At 49.0% G+C, this 25,023-nt stretch overlaps 2 non-coding genes and 1 pseudogene across 2 annotated transcripts; all 3 read left to right on the top strand.

Moving 5' to 3' along the window:
* The first annotated feature begins 9,618 nt into the window (after positions 1-9,618).
* LOC142771539 (U5 spliceosomal RNA) lies at positions 9,619-9,745 on the top strand. The gene has a single exon (XR_012885981.1). It is a non-coding gene; the product is annotated as a U5 spliceosomal RNA (small nuclear RNA).
* A 1,148-nt stretch (positions 9,746-10,893) lies between these two features.
* Positions 10,894-10,964, top strand: TRNAG-GCC (transfer RNA glycine (anticodon GCC)). The gene has a single exon. It is a non-coding gene; the product is annotated as a tRNA-Gly (tRNA).
* Positions 10,965-16,622: 5,658 nt separating this feature from the next.
* LOC142771519 (U1 spliceosomal RNA) lies at positions 16,623-16,757 on the top strand (annotated as a pseudogene).
* The last annotated feature ends 8,266 nt before the right edge of the window (positions 16,758-25,023 follow it).

The raw sequence follows: 25,023 nt of genomic DNA, 5'->3' as shown, positions 1-25,023 counted from the left end.
CCCCATCATTCACTCCGTAGATATGCTGCCTTTTTTTTTTCTTCTCTCCATCTGTGCTCGGGTTACTAGCAAGTTGCCATGGCTGATGACGCTCGACCGAAGACTGCGTTCATCTCACCCGATGGCTTGTGCGAATTCAACGTCATGCCATTTGGTCTATGTATGCACCTGCGACCATTGAGCACATGTTGGCCACCGTTCTGCGCATTTCACGTGCTTGTGTTACCTCAATGACGTTGTTGTCTTCGCTCCAGATTTCTCCACGCATCTCCAACGTCTGAAAGAAGTTTTCGCACGGGTGAGCAATGCCGGCTCGAAAATAAATCTGATGAAGTGCCGCTTTGTAGCACAGAAACTCACCATCCTAGGGTACGTCGTGTCCAAGGATGGCATTCTTCCTGACCCAGCCAAGCTTCTCCGGGGCGGAATTCCCCAAACCTGCGTCAGTCAAAGAAGTGCGCAAATTAGTGGGCCTGTGCTCATACTTCCGACGCTTCATACGAAACTTTGCCACGATCATATCGCCGCTGACGAAGCTCCTTAGAAGTAACGGACCTCTCAAATCGTGGTCGTCCGAGTGCGACGACGCCTTCGCGAAGCTCCGCCTTTTGTTGACGTCTCCTCCCATTCTACGCCACTGCGACCCTACGGCCCAACAGAGGTGCACACGGACACAAGCGCTGTGGGCTGCGGCACTGTCCTGGCGCAGCGCAAACCCGTATTTTCTGAATATGTCGTAGCATATGCAAGCCACACGCTCACGAGAGCCGAGACAAAGTACACCGTCACGGAAAAAGAGTGCCTGGTGATCGTCCGGGCCCTTAAATGTTTCGACCTTATTTGTATGGTCCCCCATTCGATGTCGTCACCAATCATCATGCACTATGCTGGCTTTCATTATTGAAGGATCCCTCAGGCCGTCTCACCCGTTGGGCTCTTCGCTTACAAGACTACGACCTCCGCGTGCTGTACCGCAACGGACGCCAGCATGCTGACGCCAACGCCCTCTCGTGCTCCTTTCTACCTGAACATGACGTGCTCTGCTCTGTATCCTCGGTTGCTGTTTCTGTAATTGATGTGTACATCATCGCTACCGAACAGCGAAAGGAGAATTGGCCCGCCCCACTGATCGAATTGCTCTCTGATCCGTCCGCAACGGCATCCACGCGTGCCTTGCGTCGTCCAGCTCACCATATCGCCATTCGTGACGGCCACCAACACCGAAGCAATTACGACGCCGATGACCGGCAGTGGTTACTCATGATACATCGCATTCTGCGGTCGGAGATATCAGAATCTTTCCATTCTGATCCGCAATGCGCGCACTCTGGGGTATTCAAAACCTACCATCGCATTCGACAACGCTACATCTGGCGCGGGGTGTACCACTACGTGCAACAGTTCGTTCGCTCCTGCCTCGCTTGCCAACGCCGCAAATTGTCAGCACACATGTCGCCAGTTGGTCTGCAACCGTTACCTTGCCCTGAGCGTCCGTTTGGGCGCATAGGTATCGATTTGTATGGACCACTTCCTCTGACGTCGGCTGGTAACCACTGGGCCATCGTCGCTGTAGGTCATTTAACGCGATACGCCGAAACCGCCGCTCTCCCTTCGGCTACAGCGCGTGATGTCCTACTGCATCGATTCATACTGCGCCATGGTTCACCCCAGGAGCTTCTCAGTGATCGAGGCCATGTATTCTTGTCAGAAGTCGTCGAAGCCATTCTCACGGAGTGCCGTTCTCTCCACCGCAAAACTACTGCTTACCACCCGCCGACGAATGGTCTCCCCGAACGCTTTAACCACACCCTCGGCGACATGCTTTCGATGTACGTCGCCGCCAACCACACGAATTGGGATACTATACTGCCCTTCGTCACCTACGCCTACAACACCGCCCCTCAGAGCACAACCGGTTTTTCACCTTTCTTCTTGCTGTACGGAAGGCACCCGTCACACACCATCGACACGATACCGCCGTACACGCCGGATCCATCTGAGTGTGCACCTATTTCTGAGACAGCCAGCTTTGCTGAAGAGTATCGCGAGCTTGCCAAGACTTTTACGACGCATGAGCAAGAGCGGCAGAAAAGTATCCGTGATGGCTCCGCCACTTCTGAGCCCACGTTCCTTCCTGGTTCTCTTGTATGGCTCTCATTCCCGACCTCTGTAGCTGGCCTTTCTTCCAAACTGCTCCCGAAATACGAAGGCTTCTATACCGTGTCATCGAGCGCACATCTCCGGTCAACTATCTTATCGAACCAATTGAACAATCTTCGGACATGCGCTGTCGCGGGTGCGACATAGTCAACGTGGAGCGCCTGAAGGCTTACTATGACCCGCTCATAGTGACAAGCTGTTAGTTCACCAGGCGTCTCCCTCTTCGACCCCGGGGTAATTGTAGAGAAGCCTCCGAACACTGAAATCGGTCGAACTCTCAAGTGCCTTCTAGTGGGTCTACCCAAAAAAGGACGCCGCTCGCGCTGAGAGTCCGTGCTTGGCCGTTACTGTCGCCCTTGTGTATGCTCGCTGGTTTCCGGCTAGTAAACGCCTGATTGCATTTGAAATAGTCGCCGAAATGGCTGATATGTTTCGTATGAAATGACCAAATCAGAAGTCTTTATCGTAAGTCAAAAGAGAGTTCTGTCGACGATCTTTCAGCATATTGTCACGGTACAGCGTGAACCAAAGGCAGATAATCGTTGACACAGGGACTCTCAGCAGCCAAACAGCAAGATCGCCTTCTTTATCTTCAATCAGCCAGAGCCCCACTACCTGGTGTCCGCCAAATCCCCTTATCGTCGTTTTGGTCCACCAGTACACACGCGTCATTTGCCCCCCCCCCCCCCCTCTTAATGAGCATCGCCCCGATGCTAAACCAGTAGTGTTTTTTTCTGTTCTTTAAGAAGTTTCTTGCGCAGTCACTACCTTTCATACGGCTTCATGCGCACAACGTGAACTAGTTCTGGACGGTGCTGGCGAAGCCTCGTACTATATGTGAACTGTCGGGGACGACCTCGTAGGTAAAATCACTCAGTCGTCGCAGTACTAGATATGGCCCAAAGTATCTCCTTAGGAGCTTTTCAGAGAGTCCTCGTTTCCGTATGGGCGTCCAAACCCATACTCTGTCGCCGGTCTGGTAAACGACTGTTCTGCGGCGAGAATTGTAGCGGCTCGCGTCGTACTCTTGTTGTTGCTGGATTCGCAGGCGTGCTAGTTGTCTTGCTTCTTCCGCTCGTTCTGTAAACATCTTGGCGTCCGGTTCGATGTCGTCGCATTCGTGCGCTAGCATCGCATCTAACATGGTTCGTACTTCCCTTCCGTGAATTAGGCTGAACGGGGTCATCTGGGTTGTTTCTTGCTTGGCAGTGTTGTAAGCAAACGTGATATATGGCAAGATTTCGTCCCAATTTTTGTGCTCGACGTCTACGTACATAGAAAGCATGTCTTCAATTGTTTTGTTCAGACGCTCTGTAAGCCCGTTCGTTTGCGGGTAGTAGGCGGTGGTCTTACGATGGGTTGTTCCACTCAGCATGAGGACTTGTTCCAAAAGAGCTGCCGTAAATGCGGTTCCTCTGTCTGTGATTACGACGCTTGGTGTACCATGCCGCAGGACAACGTTCTCGATGAAAAATTGTGCCACCTCCGCTGCTGTACCTCTCTGGATAGCCTTTGTTTCAGCATAACGGGTAAGGTAATCAGTCGCGACAATAACCCAGTGGTTCCCAGCAGTAGAAGTAGGAAGTGGGCCCAAAATATCCATGCCAATCTGGTCGAATGGTGTTCTTGGGACCTGCACAGGCTGCAGGAGGCCAGCTGGTTTAGTCGGCGGTGACTTCCGTCGCTGGCAGTCGAGGCAAGTACGAACATGGTGTTTTACGGCTATGGTCAGTCTTGGCCAGAAGTAGCGCTGCCGTACTCTGGCCAACGTTCTTGTGTAACCTAAGTGGTCTGAAGTCACCTCGTTGTGGCATGCTTCAATATAGTCATTTTTGCGAAAAAACCACGATCACACAAACAAAGCAAACACAGTCAGGAGGACGCCTGCTGTACCCGCGGATACTCCTGTCATCCACACTCTCAGGGACATCGGGTTTCTCCAGCAGGCTCAGCAACCTCAGGGAGGCCACCAGTCCATCGCTCTGCCGTCCCCAGTGTCCCGGAGGACGAGCCAGATGCCGAGGGGTCTTTCCAGCAGGTATGATTGGAGGCTGCACTCCGGCATGCCAAAAGACTGGCTGCTGCTGGCTGCCAGTCAGCCCTGCGGTCGTGTAGACGGCGCTCTGCCGGCCCTCAGCTCTCGGGGGCTCCTCACGCGGCATCCCCCGCCTGAGCTTTGTTCAGGCACTGTCGTCGCACCGCGGAGTCGCTGAAATCAGGGTGAACCATCGCCAGAACATCGTGGCGGTGGACGCGACCACCAGGAAAGGCCTGGAAGAGCTCCTGGCCATCTCGGAGCTGCAAAGCATACCGGTCACTGCCAAGGAGGGGGCAGACCTTCGGACAAGCACCGGCTACCTGCATGGTAATGACAGAGGCCCGGAGGTGGGGTCCCTGCTGCCTGGCCTCCTGTCCACGATGATTGTGCTGTCGGACACCAGGTTGGGGCACACAGTCACCCTGCTGTTCAGAGTTCCGTTCCCACAGAGCAGGTGACGCTGTTTCACATGCGCTTCCCTGTACGACCGGCCAGGCCCCGACCACTCCAGTGCGGGCAGCGTGGCCAATTTGTCCATGTCAAGAAATGCTGCACCTGGCCTGAAGGCTGCATCTGCTGTGGTCGGATCCACCCTGGGGTGCAAGACTGCCCACACACATGGCCGTGGTGTGTGTGTGCCTCTCCTGCCCCGCCTGCTGCAGACGCTGCCTTATCCATGTCTTCCCTAGATACGTCACCGACCTCACTACTTTCGGCATTACATTGGAGCATCAAAAACACACGACACTTTTCCTTCTTCAAATACTTCTACACTTTCAAACTCCTTGTCCCAAAATTTAAGTCACCTGACGTCAATATTTTTAGTAAGCCAGTATTCTCTGTATTCTAGTATGTGGGAATTGAGGCTAGCCCGCTGCCTTTGCGCGGGCTTTGCGGCCTTTTCTGCCATTGACATGTCCCTACATGTCTGCCGTCCTTTGCTGTCAGCCGTGGTGGGAGAGCAGAGTGACGTTTGACTCCCTTACCCGGAAGCGGATGTTGACTGTGGCGCCGCGCGTGGGGACTCGCGAGAGGTTTTCGCGCGCTGCGTCGGGAGCGGGCGGACAGTACTCTCCGGGACAGCAAACGGTGAGCCACGCTATCTTTTCCGTCCGTCGACTCCCGTCGCACGGGGGCTCGTCGGACTTCGCTGACGGCGCCTCGCGCCTGAGGCGAACGCTCACCTTTTGTTGCCCCGCTGCGTACGCATGGCCGAGGGTGGTACGGTGTCCTAGTGCGTGGCCTAGCTACGCCGACCCGTCTCCCTCCGAAGCCAACGCGAGCGCCTTTGCCCTCGCTCGAGCAACCGTGCCTTTGTCCCGGTGTCTCCGTGGATTACCTTTACCGCGAAGACGTGCTCGTGGCACCCTGTGTAGTACATTGCGCCCGTGGCGTGGATAAGCCTATTTGCTTTCCCGCAGCGCCTTTTTGCAACGGGATGTACTGCGTTTGGTGTTGCCACAATAGGGAGATTTAGTGCTGGGTACGCATTTTCTTGGGGCTTTGCGGGCTTGGGAGCGCGCGGCGTTGCGTCCCCAACCCATACCCAACCGGAATGCCTTTTAGTTGGCGCCACGGTGGCACGCACGCAAACGCAAGCCGCACGAAGTTCACACGCGCTCGCAGAGACTTGTCTCTGCGAGCGCGTGTAAACTTCGTGCGTCTTGTCTCGTAAGTATTATTTAAGTCTTTTTATGATTTAAACTGTTCAATTCAACATACATAGAGATCAGGACACTTATTTATTGTGTACAGTAATCTGGTATACGCAAAGAAATGAAATACAAGGTTATTGTAACGACAGTGTCGACATCTTGTGACACTTCATGCAACTGCAGTCATGAACATGTTAGCTTACGCGTAAAGTTTTTGAGGTGAAAATGAATAAATAAAGAGGTTACTCATTTGTAGTATTGTCGCTGCGCAGTTTTTGCACCAGATGTACAATGCACAATGTTTCTGCAATAACAAAGTTGTTGTCTGATTCACTATGGCCACGCTAGATGGCGCCACCTATTCAGCTGGTCGGGGGACTGGCATATGCTTTTTAGTTTCTATGTTCCAGGCTATTCTAGCTTTGGAAATCTGGCTGAAACCGTGTAATCGCTATAAGTGCTCGCACTTTGGCTCATTTTAACTCGATGGCTAGAGTATCCGCAGTGCGGATACCGTGAGTTCTTGCGAAGGTGGACCGCGCGGACGCATGGCCCCATCGCCCCAGCGATCCTGCGAGGCATCTGTTTGGGGTTTCGCGCATGCGCAATACCGCCGACCCAACGTCCTGCGTACGCAAGCCGCTTGGGTACTCAGCACTAAAACTCCCTAATAAAGTGTTGCGACTTTGAGCAGTATCGTGTTCTCGTCACGGCGACGGTTAACGCGTGCCCTGCGGCTCGCTAAGACCGGACCCACGCTGGTGGCCTTGCTTCTTCGGGATACGTGTACACCACAAGTAGTAAGCCAGTATTTTGTGAGAAGCTCATCTCATGGCAATACTGTCCTTGTAGTTTTGACAGCATGAGTAAGTCAGGTGCTTTCTCTCTATCTATTCTCGCGTAGACTGCATAGAAGCACATATGATGGGCGAGGGGTGATGTCACAGTACGTTTCTTACCAAGTGTGTGCTGCAAACCCTAGATACCTCTTTGTAATCCACGCAGTTTCACCTGACCGAATAAGTTACACGGAGTTATTTCTCCCAGTGAAAACCAGAGATGTATTAATGGGTGGTAATTAACATATATTTACGTTATTGCTGCAATTTTTCGCTCATAACCTGCGCAAATAAACTCTATGATTCACACAAAAAACCGCTAGAAATTAATTTATGCGATCAGACATCACACACATACACACAAACGAGAAGAAATGTATAGACAAAAGCCACGCTGCTGATATGACACTCTCGATAGTCGAAAAGAGCTCATCACGGCCTGTTTCGTGTGGGCGTCCATCTCAAGTTACGTTAAGTTGCATCCAGAACAGAGAGGTTACGTAGGGCAAAGTCCTGTGACTAATCTGACCGTACGCGACCGTACCGTACGTGACTAGAGAACCACTAATCGAGGTGCCGTTGTCAGATAAAAAGGAGACGCGGCGCCGTAGCGCTTTGTCCCAGAGTCACACTTAACTGATCAACCCATCATCATCCTACGTCTGTCCCGGCACTGCTTCCCCCCCAGGGTCGCGTGGGCGGGACGTTTTGTCTCGGGCAGACGGCCATGCCCTTTCAAGCAACGTTTCTAGACTACGTAAGTTGCAAAACTCCCCGCGTAAGACTTCTCGTCACACGGTGCCGGGATAGCTTTCGGTTTGGTGGCACTGGCGGCGCAACAAGCTTCCGCTAGCAGACGAAAACGCGTAGTCGTCGTGGCGGCCGTTCTGAACTTTGCCAACAGTATATTATCGATATTTGTTGTGCTGCCGCAGAAACTTAATACTGCGCAATATTTAGCGGTGTAAGGCAAATACAAAATAATTATGATTCTTTGAACTGCCCTTAATAAACAATGCTTGATATATAGCATAACATGCGAGTCTGTCAGTTAGTTGCTAGTTGGTGTACGTTCCCAATAGATTTTTAGACGCAAAAACCCAATTACAATGTCTTCAATCCTTTTTTGTGGCTGTGTTTTTCGTGCTTGAAAATAAATTACAACTATGTGACGCAATCTTGTGGCTTTTGTCTGATTATGTAGTCAGCCTTTTTTTCATGTCAGTCACATTCTTTAGCAACTTATACCGTCGAAAAGCTACGCGTGCGGCCATTTTCTTGAGCATGTCTTCCCTCTGCTTCTTCTGGAGTTCCTCTAACGAAACCTGTTAACACAGCTGCAACCGAAGCTTCAAGCAGAGACCGCACTTTGGGGTATCGGTGAGCACTTCGTAGTCATTTTCTCACGAGTCTGCCTGCTGACGCACTGGGACAACATGAACACACTTTCAGCTTTTCTATGTCCTCCAGAAGTTCCGCCAACCGGAAGATGGTATCTGCCTTGCCGGGTTACTTGGCCGAGCGATGGTGATGGCTGCTAATGGTGACTGTCATGTCTTCTGCGACTACAATGCCTTTATCCTCAAATGGCGCTTTTTTTGAGCCCTATAGTCTATTCCCCTATAGTCCTAAAGGGGAATAGAGCCCTATAGTCTATTTGATAGTCTATTCTTTTTCGCCGATAATATTCTGGAAAATATCCCACCCCTATAGGGCAGCTTTCGCTTATTTATCGAGGGCCTCGCGACAAAGGTATGCGGGCAAATTCGGGAATATTCGTGGAACGCATCCTTCAACGAGGTCCCACTTTCCTCTTGCGATTTGTACCTTCTTACCATATGACGTGCGTGAAAGTTTTCAGGATGTCCTTCTCACGAAAGTGCATATCACACACACGTGAGTTGCTGGGCAGTTTCTTATCCGCACGCGGAATAGCGTGGTCCCATACCTCTTGCTGCTGAGGTACACGTGGGCACAAAAGAAATGTCATGGTGTCTCTCATTTCCTGTAGCTGCTCTACAGCCGAGAACGCAACATATGGGCATGATGGAAACACGCAACACATTCAAAGCAGAACAGGGCACGCTGACGCACAAAAATGTTCACGCAGAAAGAAGCCTCCACAGATATCGACGTACTGCAACATGCACAGGTGACGGATGTTACGGGAGTGACACGAGCGAGCATGCAGTGAGTGAATCCGGATGCGACAGCAGCGCCACATTTGTCGCTGGCAGCGGCAGCGCCGCGCCACATCGCTCAGTTTTGCAACTTACCTAGTTCTAGAAACGTCTGGCAACGGGGCCACCGTTCGGCGCCAGGCGCCAAACAGACGCGGCCTGCCTCCCGGCGTACAAGCCAGGGAGGCCCGACAAAGGGACTATTCACCTTTTCTTAAACGCCTCCCTGGGCACCGCCATAGCCCTCCTTGGGCTGCGCAAATTGGCGCGTCCCCTCGAAAATGCACTGGAAACGCTGCGTCCTAAGCCTTTGTGCTCCCGCGCACAGCCCATCATGGCGGTGTTTTTTTCCTTCCTGTGAAAAACTAATCGAGGTTAGACTGAATTCATTACATTCGTCACTAACGCCAACACACTGGCTCTGTTTGCTCATTTTCAGTTTCTTTTTTTTTTTTTGACCGGGTGCTTGCGCCATCTATTGGCTCACAACGTATGATCGCGTCTGAAAACGATGGTAGCGCAATATTGCTATCGTAAAATTAAATTCTTTGCACGCATACACGTCTACTATAACATTATTTGTTAAAAGATATGATTTAAATGAATTGATAAAAGAAAAAAAACTTTAAGGTTTATGTACATATTTTGGCTTATTTCAAAAAATATTGCTTTCAACGTAGAAGAGAACTGGTTCTTCTGGCACGGCCTTTGTAAGTGAGGTGTCTAACCGCGCTGATTGTCAGTCATTGCTCAGGCCTCACCTCAGGTTTTTCGAATTAATCTTTCGCCTTTTACTAAAGATTACCGTGGGGTGGGGCACTCCAATGAGCCTATAGGCCAATTTTTGGGAGGCCTTGCCCGTTTGGGCAGGGCATAATGTTGATGTCGAAAGTCAGATGCTCAAGCAGGTGGTTCTCGCATAACTTGTGCGATGCGGCGGGAAGTTCTTGCTGGATATGCCCGGCACGAGTGCTGGTGCCGACGTTTTCGTGTTCTGGGTTATCATTTATCGATCAATGCAGAAATCAGCAAGAAAGCTCTATATTTGCACGTTCTTTGATTGATTGATATGTGGGGTTTAACGTCCCAACACCACTATATGAATATGAGAGACGCGGTAGTGGAGGGCTCCGAAAATTTCGACCACCTGGGGTTCTTTAACGTGCACCCAAATCTGAGCACACGGGCCTACAACATTTCCGCCTCCTTCGGAAATGCAGCCGCCGCAGCCGGGATTCGAACCCGCGACCTGCAGGTGAGAAGCCGAGAACCTTACCCACTAGACCACCGCGGTGGGGGCACGTTCATTTCAATTATAACCTTTAGTTATGTATCCGGAGATGTACAGCTCCTGCTGATTGTGACCAGGCCCCGTTGTGACACTTTTCTGTTCTCGGCCAGCATATTTTCTTTTTTTTTTCTTGAGCCTTGTGCTTCATGCTATGGTCTCTAGAATGTGTGGCAGCTTGGGCTAGTTGGTATGGCATGACGATAGTTATAGCGCGAGAACAAAACGACGACACAGAGGCAAGAAGGACACGAAAGACACGAGCGCTCGTGTCTTTCGCTCGTGTCTTTCGTGTCCTTCTTGTCTCTGTGTCGTCGTTTTGTTCTCGCGCTATAACTATGGTCATGCTCTAGAATGTATTCTAAGGACTATGTGATGCTTGTGCGTACATTTTTCTTCTTCCATGGTACGTTTTCTCAAAATAACTGTGCTGCTTACTTGACTGCTAAAAACAGCCAAATTGAGTAACTTCCGTGTTGTCCGGTAGTTAACTCTTCGCTAGAAAATTTTCGCTTGTTACATAAAAGTTTCGCATCTGAATGCTCAATGTAATCGATATACGCGCGTAATATTTGATCTAATTGAGCAATCTTTGTATACCTTAGCCCATTTTGCAATAATGAAGTTCCTGCAGCCCTGTACATTTGTACATGTGAGGCGCAAATGTACGCCTACACGACTTAACTACGTCTCCCACTTTAGTGATTTGTGCGTAAAACATCAGTGCATTGTTGCGTCGGTGGTTCAGTGGTAGAATAGTCGCCTGCCACGCGGGTGGCCCGGGTTCGATTCCCGGCCGACGCAGTTTTTTTCTTTTATATTTCGTTTTCATTTTACTGATTTGTTTTGTTTGCCAAGGTCATGCCATAAATTTTTTTTCTTCGCGATCACAATTGGATATTTAGGATTTCAGGACAGCTAGTCCGATGAATCGTACGTCATGTTCATGACCATTAGATACAAATTACCACTGCAGTGGCGCCTCTGGCGGCGTACAGAACGTTCTCGCTGGTTCTGCGAATGCTGGAGTGATACCCGCTCAAATTTTAAGCCTTTATCAATATTTGTGTGAGCGAAAAGCAATTTGATATAACAGGACTGTGTGAATTTGTGTACTGGGTGTCCTCAATGCTCTATCTCACTATCTCACTATCTGGATGATCCTATAGCCTTGGTTTTAGCAAGTGTTAACGAAGGTTGGTACCCCTCTAAGTAAGTGCTAAGGACGTCCCTGATCGTTCTACGTCAGGGGCGTCCGTCAGTACGAGTCATGGTGCCCGTCGCGTCTTGGACGCCTTCGAAGGCGCTTGTCTTCGACGTTGTTGTCCCTACGGGGACTAGTGCCGAGACCGTCGTTGATGCGACGGCCTCAATAGTCGGCCTCTCAGAGGTATACGGCGTGCAGCATCAGGGAGCTCGAAACTTCCAAGTCACCGTTAAGAGCATGGCCTCCATGTCTCTAATCGTCAATGCTGGCTGCCTGGTGATCGGCGGCGAGCGTGTTCAAGTCGTTCCCGTTGGCCCACAAGTGACCAACGTCGCCTGCCTGTTCCTGCCATCGTTCGTCTCAAACGAAGCTCTCGTCCAAGCGTTATCCCCATATGGCAAGGTGCTCACTGTCACCAGTGGTTTGATGAGCGGGCGACGCGGCGTACTGACTGGAACGCGGTATGTTCGAATGGAGATGAACGCCGCTAATCCTGTGCCGAACTACCTGCGCATCTCCGGTCACCGTGCTACGTTTGACTACCGTGGTCTCCAGCGTGTATGTCGAAGATGCGGCTCAGGGGACCATCTACGAGCCCAGTGCACAACACCGTATTGTGGTCGCTGTGGTGTGCACGGTCACGTTAGTGATGGATGTGACCGCCCATGTCGACGCTGCGGGGACGGCCACCCAACTGTGGTTTGCCCTGTCCGCCGCTCTTACTCAGACGCTGCCGCTGGTGCCTTTCCACCACTGACACCGGCAATGGAACCAACTACCGACTCGGGGGACGCAGAGGAGGTCACCGACGCTGTGCTGGCCTCACCCCTACAAGTTCCTTCAAACGAAGCGCACAACGAAAGCGCGATTGTCGATGCGACGCTTGGCGCGTCGGCCTCCCCGCTGGTGCAGGAACCATGCGCTTCGAAAGACGCAACGCACTGCCCTGAAAACGGCGTCGGCGTCTCTTCTTTGACGCCACTTGATGTTCAGTGCACAAATGACCCCAGTTATCAGGCTGCTGCTGTTGGAGTTGGCCCTACGACCCCGGTTATTTTGGAAAACAGTGCCGAAAACACCACAGCCTCTTCTGTTGCGGCCGCTCCGACCATTTCGACATCGCGTCGTACACGTAAAAAATCGCCCACACAAAGGGTGCCTACACCGGACTGCCGAGACGCGGACAGTGCTGCCAGCATCAAGAATGTGGATCCAAGCTTGCCGGCGGCTCAGTCCCTACCTCCTCAGGACACGTCTTCGGAAGACGGCTTCAGCTGGGGACTGGATAGTAGCATCGGACTGTCTAGCCTTGCCGATTTTGACGTTGAAATGGGAGCTCCACGTGAAACAAAGCGAGGGCACACTTCCAGCTCTTGCTCCGATGAACGCAGTGATGGCCGTGGTAAATCCCAACGGTCCAAAAAACCTCGACCCTCTTCTGGAGGGTCGAACAGTGCGTTGTAATTTGGTCGAGCAAGTGTCCCCTGGACACTTTCCAGGACACCGTCTAGAACTATGCGTCCAGGTTAGTCTTTACTTTTTATTATGGCCACTACACTGCATATTATTTCATTGAACGTTCAGGGTTTTCGCAGTCCGGCAAAGCAGGCTGAAGTGATTAGTGTCGCCCGCGCTGCAAATTGTGATGTTTTGTGCCTCCAGGAAACAAATTTTTTCTCGCTATCCGACGTGCTTGCTTTTAAACGAAGGTTCAACCTAGATTGTTATTTCTCTTTTGCTACATCTCGTTTTACGGGAGTAGGTATTATTATTTTTAACCGAGCTCTATTAAGGGATCATCATGCTTTTTACGATGGCGTGGGCAGGGTTTTGGCTTTAGACTGTAGCTACTTTTCTTTCAGATTAAGGATACTGTGTGTGTATGGGCCAGCGCAAGCTGGACAGTCTAATGACTTTTTTAGAGACCTGGATGTGTTTTTTCTTGACGGTCGTGACGTCATTTTGATTGGCGACTTCAACTGCGTTCTAAATACGCGAACCGATGTACAAGGTCCTGGCTGGGGCCGGTCTGCTTGGAATTCACGCGAGCTTCGCCGCCTTGTCCACCACTTTTCATTACTAGACGCGCACAATGTAGTGCACGGAAATACCTTTGTTTGGACATGGCGACGTGGACGATCCTCCAGCAGGCTCGACCGGGCTTATATCCCACGAGCGTTAGAGGCGTTTGTCTCTGATTTATGCGTTCCGTCCTTCCCACCTTCTCCTGTGTACGTATCTGATCATCGGCCTATTGTCTTGAAGCTCGAAGTTCCATTTTCTTTCTCAGAAAAGCCATGGCGTCTTGATGTTCGCGTCCTGCAGGACGCGTGCTCAAGATCAGATTTGTCACGCGCAATACGTGTGTCGCTCACGGCGTCTGGTCCTGAAGATTGGGATGCGCTTAAAACACAGTGGCGCCTGCGCTGCGCAGTAGAGGGGCGTTCGCTTCGTCGACGCGTTTCTGAAGAGCTTGCTGATACCGCGATGAAGTTACGCATTGCTTTGCGCGCCGAGATGCCTTCTCCTCTGATGCGAGCGTGGCAGCGTGAACTGCGTGAACGCTTTCAGCGCTTGACTGCTGCTTCGTCCCTGGCGGCAGCAGCATGGCGCTGTAGACACAACCCATGTGCACATCCCGAGGTGCTGCGCTACGCGAGACATTCCTTTTTTGGGCAATCAGAGTCACCTGTCTCTATGACAGCACAAATACCACCTGCGCAGCGGCTTCCTAAGCGTGATCGATCTGTTTTCTTGGCGCATTTTGAAGCAATGTCGTGTTCGGCCATGCGGACTAACTGTGATGAAACACCGCCAATGCTTAGAAGTTTGCCCCGTATTCCTCAAGAAGTTGCAGATTGCCTGCACATCCCTCCGTCGGCTGAAGAGGTAAAGGTGGCACTGAAATCTATGAAACGTGGAACGGCCCCAGGGCCAGACGGTTTACCTGTTGAGTTTTACTTGACATTTTGGGATGAGATTGGTGCTACAATTACCGCGGTAATCCGGCGATGCTACGAGGACGGTGTCTTTCCATCAAGTTTTCGAGATGGACGCATTGTGCTTATTCCAAAGGGTGATGCTTCCACTGTTAATCCTGAAGATTGGAGACCTATCACGCTCCTCAACGTTGACTATAAGATATTCGCGGCGGTAGCCGTTCAACGTTTGAGGGGTCTGTTGAACACCCTAATAGGTCATCACCAGACTTCATCAGTGCTTGGACGAGAAATACACAGCTTGTCATATACGACACGGGATATCATAGCTTATACTTTGTCGCGATCTGCGCGTGGTATCCTTGTGTCTTTGGACCAGGAAAAAGCGTTTGACCGACTAGAGCACGCGTATATCTTTAATGTGCTCACAGCCTTCGGCTTTTCTCATTCGTTTGTGGAAATGATTAAAAATACGTACACTGGTCTGAAAAGCACACTAGTTCTGGATGGTTGGGAAAGTGCTGCCTTTTCCATAACACGTGGGGTCCGTCAGGGTTGTCCATTGTCTCCTGTGCTATTTGTCCTCAGCCTTGAGCCATACTTGCGTGCTCTTGACGCGGATTCACGTGTCCGGGGTCTTGCGCTTCCTGGTAGTGGTGTCGTGAAAGTCACAGCTTTCGCTGATGATATAACCTTGTACCTTTCAGATGAAGATAGCCTTTCACGCAGCCTGCATGTATTTTCCCAGTATGGCGACATTTCAGGTGCAGCGTTGAACATCTCCAAATCCCGGTATTTCTTCAGCTGCCTTAATAAAGTTGTTTACTACTACTACTTCATTGGCTCTCCAAACTCCAGGCTTAGCGCCGGTGTTCCCATTCAGCCGGTTGCGTCCCTTCGTATTTTAGGTATTTCATACAACCACTACGGCATTTGCGAATCTGTTTGGTTAAACGCTCTCGAGGAAGTAAGACTGAAAATTCAGGATGCACAGGATTTTGACTTCCCGCTTCTTGAGCGGAGGTACCTTGCGCAGACTGTATTTTGCGGTCGCATTTGGTACCTTTCTCACGTCGTGCAACCATATTTACGTATCGTGCGATCACTACAGTCTGCTTTGTGTTCCTTTTTTTGGTCAGGCGGCACTGAGTTGGTCTCTCGCGCGGCACTGGGACAGCAGCGTGCTCAAGGAGGCTTTGCTTTCCCTTCAGTGTCCATACGCTGTCGGCTGCTGGCACTGCGTTTCCTTTTGCGCCTAGTGCAAGGGGAGGAATCTCCCGCACGAACGCTTGCATACTACTTTCTGGGTACTCACCTTCGCCATTTGATGCCTAATGCGCAACTTAACAGGGGGCCACAGTCAATAACACTTCCTGCGTTTTATGCAACAACTGTTGCATTTTTTCGCCATGTCAAGTCGAGCTGTCCTGGCATAGATGTTTTGAACAACCACATAGTTGAGACAACTGCTGCTTTGTTGCTTCCGTTGGTCCCGCCAGCCCGCCGTGCTCGCTCTAGACGGGGGTCTTGGAGCTCCTTAACGGCTTCTTTTCTGCCTGGACACCTTCGGGACTTCATGTGGCGCCTGGGATGGGGTGTACTTCCCACTCTCGACCGCCTCGAAAGGTGGAGAATAGTACAGTCAGCAACATGTCCGAACTGCTCCCTTCGGGAAACAAATCAGCATTTTCTGAGGCATTGTATCATTGCTCGCGTTTTTTGGAGAGCCGTACATGCTGGATTTCACTGCCTCAGAGTAAATCGCTTCGTTTCTTCTGGGCGTTGTTCGCGAGGCCGCTTCGCTTGTCTTCTCATTGTTGCCGGCGCTTTCTGCCTCTGGCGCAACCGCTGCGAGGCGGTTGCAGCGGGCCGCCGCCGCCGCGCGCTCTACCCGATCCTAGAACGATTGTACTCGGAGCTGCTGTCTGTTTTGTCGGAGGAGCTCTTCTTCCTCGGTGAAGAGGAATTTCTTCGGCACTGGTCTTGCCCTTTTGTGTCGGTCTATGACGGACGAGTGAAACTTGTCTTTCGGCCGGCCTGGTATTGGTAGGCTGATCTGTCGATGTGCCGGCAGAAATGGCATGCCAACATGTAAATATGCAAAATGTACATATTTAAGTTTTATTTGTCTCTTGTTTACCTTGAAGTATTTTGTGGTTGTGTTTGAGTGAACCATCGAATGTACATGTTTTTTCAACGTCATCTCATATCCATGTTCATGTAAATGACGTCTGTCTTGTCATCATCGTTAGAGTATGTCTAAGACGGAAATGTTCTGTTGAGTGTTATTGACGTTTGTGGCAATAAATTTTTTCTAAACACAGGCGGTGCCCCCAGGGAGAGGCGCGGGCATTGCACTGCGCTCGTGCTGACCCCTGCCACTACCCCAAACTGGGGCAGATGGGGCATGCAATTTTTGGTAGTGGGGGACTGCGTTCGCGCTATCGCCCTAATATTGTATCGAAAGAAAGATTCCGGGTGCATAATGCCGCAGAACACCTACCAGTTTAGAGAATGGAAACTGTGCCTGTGGTCTGTTGTATCACGATATCATGCAAATACGTAGCGGCGGCGTACTGAACTGCTATACCGCGAGGCTAGATGGCATGGGTAGTACTATCATAATGAATACACGGACGCGTTTTTTTTTTTGCAGGTGGGGTGGTTCGCGCTGCTCACTTCCTCTGGTATTTTCTTTTTTGTTGCTAAATCGCGCTTCGCGTCTATAACTATCGCCAGGTGACCTAGTTGGCTTCGACTGGCAAAAATCAACGTCAATCAAGTAAGGTTTGCATCGTTTATTGCGAGTGTCCAAGCCGGTACAACCAATGTATACGGTCGGGTCCGAACAAAACAAGTCACTCATACATATTGAAAGCTTTCAATCTATGTGTAAAGACTCTTGGAAAGCTAACAAGCATATGCATATAACTGAACATCGAGATCGCTGAATGAGCGTCGGTCTCATTGTGTTGCGGCGTTCGAGTTTAATAGCGTGGCTTCAAGACAAGGGTCGGATTCTGCCGTCAGATGCGGCGCTTGCCCTGTAGTGTTGATCTTCAAGTGAAGTGAATGCATGATGCGGAATCGGAAAGGAAACGTGGACATTGCCGATAAATAGCTCGAAAATTGAGAGCAATGTAGTTTTGCTAAATTTGTTAAATAAGCAATTGTGGATGCGTGCATTTCTGAATCTTTCTCGCTCTGCAATGCTACATTGAGTACTTCACAGAGAGAGAGAGAGAGAAATAACGTTTATTGCACCCGTCTAGAATGACGGGGTAGGAGGCTTCGGCCTCTGCCCCCTATCATCCCCCTAGCCATCGGCCGGAATCCCTTGGGACTCGGCGGCGGACAGAGCGAGACCGATGACTTGACGCTGTTCTTCGGCGTCACGGCTGTGTAATAAGGCCTCCCAGGATTCTACGTTTCTACTTGGATCATTGTAGGATGGGCAGCTGCAGTCCATACCATATGCACTAAACCCGCAGTGCTGTTGTAGTGCACACATCTGGAGTTGAACACTTCCGGGTGCCTTTTACTGTACATGTGAGGGTTTGGAAACACCCCGGTTTGCGATTTTCGCCACATAATTTCCTCCTTTTTGCTCAGCTGTTTAGCTGCCTCTGGATAAATCTTACGGTGGAGTTTATAGTGTGCGGCGATTTCCTAGAACGTTCGTAGTTCGTCTCTTGTGGAGAGGGGCTGCTCGCGCGAAGGCGGCGGGTCAGCGTCGATCGACCGGAAAGTGAGCCCTCGGGCGATCGCGTGCGCCTTCTCATTCCCCTTCAGACCTTGATGGGCCGGGGACCATACTAGTGAGATTAGCTCTGCGGGTACTGGTCCTTGTCTTAGAATTTTGGCGGCTGTAGCAGAGATCCTGCCCATATCGTAGTTTTTAATGGCTGACTTACAATCACTGGTGTGCCTTTTTGAGCTATTGCCAAAGCAATCGGAAGTTCTTCTGCCTCTGTGGTGGTTGTGTTCTTAGAGGTGCAGCACGAGACCAGGTCCCCGTTCTCGCGAACCACTACCGCTGTGTGTGCTCCCTTTCTTTCATATTCTGCAGCGTCCGTGTAAAGCATGCCAGATCGACCTTCAAGTTTCGCCTGCAGGGCTACAGCTCCAGCTTTGCGTCTGCCTTCATGAAACGCCGGATGCATGTTTTTCGGCAGCGGTATAATTTTCAGTCTTGCCCTAGTTGATTTAGGTATGCTAGTGGTCTGCTTGGAACACTCCGTGGGCTCGAACCCCAAGCGCTCCATGATTTTCGTCCCTGTTCTACTTCTCAGAAGTCTTTGGTGCTGTGACATCATGGCGGCTTCTATTAGTTCATCTAAAGTGTTGGAGACACCCAGCCCAAGAAGTTTAACCATAGAGGTGTTCGGGGGAAGCCCTAGCGCAGTCTTGATGGCTTTCCTTATAATGGCTTCAATTTTATCTTTTTCTGCTCTACTTAATTTAAGATAAGGGGCATTTATAGTACACGGCTTATCACGAAAGCTTGAACTAATCTTAAAAGATTGGCTTCCTTCATCCCCGCATTCTTGTTAGAAATGCGCTTAAGCAGGCGGCACGTCTGGTTCGCACTAGCTTCGAGTCTCCGGATAGTTTCAGTGTTTTTTCCATTTGCTTGAATGCGCATCCCTAGAATTTTAATACTGTCTACGGTTGGAATAGCATTACCATTCACTCGTAAAGCAATGTCACAACCCCTTCCGAGGGGATTGTGTGTTTTTATTTTTTGCGATGGTAGAAAAAGAGCCTCTGATTTTTCTGCCGAGCATTTTTACCCTAGTGGTTCGAGATATTGTTCGATGGTATCTATAGCCGCCTGAAGTTCGCTTTCAATATGTCCGTCACTACCCCTGTTTATCCACAGCGTCACACCGTCTGCGTATATAATTGTGTTATGCAGATTTTCGATTCCTTCCAACTTCTCAGTAAGTCCAATCATCGCTATATTAAAAAGAGTCGAAGAGGGTACAGACCCTTGTGGCGTACCATTGTTCCCCAATTTAATGTTTTCGAGCGACTGCCCTCTCATGCTGATAGTGGCTGTACGATTTGAGAGAATGCCCCTCACGTAGTTGTATGTCTTGACGCCTACGTTTAGCGCACTAAGGTTCTTAAGTAAGGCTTCATGTGCGACATTGTCAAACGCCTTGGAGACGTCCAGACCCACAATTACTTTGGTTACAACAGTCTTTTTGTCTGTTATCTCCTTCTTTAGCTATAGCATAATATCGCACATCGATAGGAGGGATCTGAAGCCTATCATAGTATCAGGTACAGGTTTTCATCTTCCATGAACCTAGTCAGTCTTGTTTGGATGACGTGCTCCATCAATTTTCCTACGCAAGATGTGATGGAAATCGGTCTGAGATGTTCAAGACTGAGCTTTTTCCCTGGCTTAGGAATGAAGACTACATTAGCCGTTTTCCAAGCTTGCGGTATTTCTCCCTTGTCCCAGCATTCTTGCATATAAGCTACAAGTTGGCGAATGGAGCCGTCGTCGAGTTTCCTGAGCATTCTGTTGTTGATTTTGTCCGGACCGCAGCCGTTTTTGTTTTAAGTCGGTTAATTTCTACCCTAAATACTTCACAATTCTGCAATGTCGCATCGTGTCGAGAGCGTAGGCACTAGTTTAATACTCAGCCGTGAGCCCATATCATAGGTATTATACATTTAGGGGATGGGCGTAAAATATTTCAGGCTTGCTACATTTATTGTTAGAGTTAAGTTACAAAGTTACCACAGCTAGAATTTCTTGTCGCAGGTAATGACCAGTCTGCTGAGTATGCAGCGAACATGTATGCTAAAGGGACACTTATGAGGTGTGTGCTTACAGATCGAAAAGGCCCAATTCTGAGAAAATAAGCTTCAAGTATGCATTGTACAATTTTGTTATCTGCACATCTTTGTTGGTACTCTTACATCACACTATCTGCTCAGCCCTGAGCACAATCTCTTTTTTTTTGCATAGACATATCCATAAAACTTCAGTACTCTCTTACAAGCAAGCACTCCTGAAATCAATTGGTAATACATGATGTGCATCTGTCCGAATACTGGATCAATAAAGGTCACATTCATTACACACTTGTTATTGTATTTACTTTTTCAGTATAGTTGTGGTTGAAAATGAAGTTGTTTTCTCCCTGCTACTTTTAGAGGTTAGGACTTCAAATACGTACTATCTTGCAGTGTGGCTGTAGATAGGCGAAGATCATGTATGTTTCAACTACCTGTGCGATTTCCTAGATTTTTTTTCATGACCGTAGTGCACAGAACTTCACTTCGTGGTGGTAGACACTATAGTTATGACAACTTAATTTAAACAGAAGTAGATGTGCACAAAGAAATCTGGAACGTTTTTCTGCCAAAAAAAAAAAAACAGTACCACATGCAATGAACACAATCTTGCTCCTCATGATAGCATTCACGTCTTTGAGGAAGCTGTGCTGCAACTGCTCATCACCTTTATGATTTATTATTTTAGGAGCCCATTGAACATATGTGCAAAGCTAAAGCAATTGAGTGCTGTCTTATGAGCTTTGGTGCATCTTTTTGTAAACTTGTATGAGCTAAACACAGTTAATTAAAACAGAACAGTTGTGGGTTTTGTTGGTAAACTGTCACAAGGCACAACTAAATGTCGGAAAGTTTGTTTATGCCCATCACTGTGGGTGTGTTCGTTATGTAGTGCAATTAATAATTTCCGACAATTCACATGCCAACTATGAAGTGATCGTGAGTCGTACAGTAGTGGGTAAATTAGGTTGATTCTGACTTTCAGGGGTTCAAACAAATGACAATGTAGGCTCACAGGAGACGAGACTGCTTGTCGAAACATTTGCTTTGACCTCTTATGTTAACAAATTTTTCATATTTTCCAGCTTCCATCTTTTAAGGGCCAATTTAGTTCACCTGCACCAATCCGAACTGGTTCACAGCTGTGCACGAGAAGTTCAGAACTTGTGCGGCAGGAGTTGTGCGGTGCGGCATCACAAGTGAATGACCAGGTGCCGACAAGGTGGAATCCTTATTTTTGTTCGCTTAATTTAATGAGGTGCAAACATCTTGGCAAAACACGCGGCATTTATAGGGGTGGGTACAGCACCTACGTTTAATGCTATGTTGTTTGTTTAGCTGTCCGAGCGGCTGCACCAAACCAGCGCCGTCAGAGCAGGAGGTACCGGAAAGTCATGAAATGGTTTTGGTGCTGTACCTCTCCTGTGCTTTTTGAAATGAATGGCGAGATTTAGAAGATGCCATTGCTGCGCCACTGAAACGAATGGCGAGGTGCAGCACTTTGTATAATGGATCATGTGGTGCAGGCGAATCGAACAAACCCTTAAGCACACAAGCGTTTTAGCGTTTCACCCCCATCGAAATATGGCTACAGTGGCTGGGATCAAACAGTGTATTGTTGAGCTCAGCAGCGCCACACAATCTAACTAATAGTGTTACAGTTTCAACATTATTGAAATGTAGATTCCATGCCACGGTAGGCAGGCAATGTTTGTAGCCAATCGAAAGCACCTCTCCACGATATGCGCGGTAAAACATTCACAAATACAGCATTACATGTGTGAGGTTAGAGATGACCTGTTGTAGTGGACATTCAGATGTTTCAACGTGCTTGCAGAGCAGACATTCGGGGGTAGTCATCCTGTCATTGCATGGCAGTCTGGAAAAACAAGTAACATCACCAGATATCAATGCATGAAATCAATGCATAATCAATGCATAAAATTTTCGAAAGTAAACAAATAAACTCAGTTAATTAGTAAACAGCAGTATTTTATACATATATGTAGTGGTACCTCATAACACGTATATCACTCAGGGCTGCTTCTTCACAAGGCATGTCACGTAGCAGGTTCCTTGCCCATTTACACATTTGCTTCCATGTCAGGTGGGCCAGGAGGCTGTGGCAGAAAAAGAAGTATTTCTCATTTATGTGACGCTTCCTTTGTCACACTATAGCAAAACCAGACCTATAATTATGTGATGTTTCTCAAACGCGACTGCAGTAAATTATCAACTAGTAGGTTTTTTGCACTAATATATGGGCTAGCTAAGAAGACACATTCGAGGCGACAGTGATTTATTTCCCTTCTTTTATTGCAATGGCCTGGTTGGTGTTACATGGTGATAGAATTTCAGAATTAAGTATTGAGTTAGCGACTCGTTCCCACGCGAAGCCATGCACGCCGCATGTAACGCACGTTTTTCCTGTGACAGATTGAGACGTTAAAAATTTTTAAGTTTAATATTGCAATGCGCTGCCACCCTGGGACGCCTACGTAGTCATTGGCAAAAAAACTACATATGTTGAAACGAACCAACTAGCCCCTCAAGCAACCATCCTTAAAAAACTGATGTGGTTTCTACTCACCGGCCCGGGCTTGCAACGGGTGTTCATCCGATGAAAGCTTCGACGGTCGCTGCGTTCCCCGACAGTCACTTGAATTCCCTTCGCGAAAGCATTTGAACGAGTCAAATAAACAGAATGCGAAAGAATGTGCCGGTCGGCAGAGGCTCGAAATATTTACAGCGAAACGAAACAGTCCGAGACACATCCGAACGTACCGCCAGCCGTTACCTGCCATCGCAACCGTTGCAGGCCCCGGAAACTCTCAAGTTCAAGTGCTCACCTGTAGGGGGCAAAAAAAAAAAAGAAGCGCGGCGCGTTTCTGCTTTAAACACCCAGAGTGCACCTACTAACTTCTCTCGCCACTCGCGCTATTGCACTTTCTTGTAGAAGCGCCTTCGTCGAGGCCAAGTTTTATTTAAAAATGATCAAACACTACATGTTTGCGTACCGCTACACATAAAAACATTTTTTTTCTTCAAACAAGTAGTCTTTTTCTTAAACATGTGCTGCGTCATCAACTTTCTTTAATAGTTTTTGCTCCAGCTGACTCAATGTCAGTAGCAGCCTATCGACATCATTAATCTTATTTCAAAGTTTGCGGCGGCCAACGGTTGCGATGGCAGGTAACGGCTGGGGCATTGGGGAGATTGTGTCCCCCTGCCTTATACCCTTCTTGATTGGTATTCTGTTGCTTTCTTCATGAAGCAGTATGGTAGCAGTTGATCCCCTGCAGATTTCTTCCAGGATGTTTATACATACTTCATCGACGCCCTGATTCCGCAGTGTCTGCATGACGGCTGATATTTCTACTGAATCAAGCGCCTTCTCGTAATCGATGAAGGCTATGTATAGTGGTTCGTTATATTTTGAGCATTTCTCCATTACCTGATTGATAGTATCAATGTGGTCGATTGTTGAGTAGCCTGTTCGAAATCCTGCTTCTTCCTTGTTTAGAAAAAGTTTATTTACAGCATGTACAGAACACAAAGGCTTCATACCATTCCAGTAACAGGGCACATACACTTCGGCACATCTATATTTCACGACTAACATCACTACGTTACAGTGAAAACATTTGCTCTAATATACATGATTATGTTGGCATACATGTACACAAAAATTCAATGTGATATCACGATACAAGGGTATAACAATACAATAGATCCAAATGAAACACAATTTGTAACAAATGAAATCATATATAACAACTCAACGGGCACTGCTTAGCACCAAGTCGGTCGAAAAATGAGTTGCATCCTTTCGTGTTCCACCTTGACGAAAGGGCACGACCAGTGCCGCAGAAACTCTTGCTCCCCGAGGAAGAAAAGCTCTTCGGAGAGGAACGCGAGGATCTCTCGTCTCATTCTCCCCAGTATCGGCCACAAGGCACGCCGGCGGCAATTGGCAGCTACGGCCTCACATCGGTTTTTCCAAAGGCTGAACAGCCCCGCAACTATTAAGAGAGCGGAGAAGCGGCTACGCGGAAATCGGCCGTTGGACACGAAAGTTCGCACACCCTGTCCCCGAAAACCAGCATTAACCGCACGCCAAAAAAGGCGGGAAACCACACATTCAAACGTCGCATGTCGATTGGTCTCTACCATGACGCAGTTGGGGCAAGAGGAAGTGCGAACTACCTGCCATCGCTGCAACCGATCTCGCGTGGGGAGAAGCCCCAGCCCAACCTCCAGACAAAGTCTCTGAGATTCCCTGGCAACACTGCGGCAGTTATTGGTTTCCAAGCGTGGTTCAATACAGATTAACGATGCTAGGGCACAAAGGGCCGTAGAAGGGCGGCCATTGTGTCCACCACTTTAGAATCAGCCACCTCTATCTCTGGGCACGTAGCTTCCAAACGTCGGTGAAATGCCAGAAGGGCTCGATACAAAGTTGGTAATTCAGTTGATTGGGGACCTTTGTTTATTTGGCTATCCGGCAAGAAGACACGTAGTGATGACCCCAGATGGTAGCGAGCCAGTGTTTGTGCGGGCATGTCATCATTGCTTAGTATTCGCAATAGAGTGCGGAGGCACAATGTAGAAGCTTCGACGGAAACGTCAGGGAATGCAAAACCGTCTTGATCTCGCGGTTGAGCTGACGCTGGACGCGATAACAATTCTGTGCCACCAGACCCAAAAAATGAACTGATGCAGCTTTGCACTTTCCTGCAGACGTGGAGCGTTGGTTTAACAGAATGGCAAAGGTACCAAAATTTTCCATGGTACACCGTTTGAGTTAAGTATCGGCGTTCCAAGAGGGGGAATTCGAAGTGCCTGGCTGCTTTGATATCATTTAGAAGAGTTTGTACAACGGATGACCAGATGCTATCCTGTA

This window comes from Rhipicephalus microplus, chromosome 1 (assembly GCF_043290135.1).
Source record: "Rhipicephalus microplus isolate Deutch F79 chromosome 1, USDA_Rmic, whole genome shotgun sequence".
In the NCBI taxonomy this organism is placed as follows: Eukaryota; Metazoa; Arthropoda; class Arachnida; order Ixodida; family Ixodidae; genus Rhipicephalus; species Rhipicephalus microplus.
Note: the sequence above shows the minus strand (reverse complement) of the source record. Positions and strands in the feature narration are given on the sequence as shown.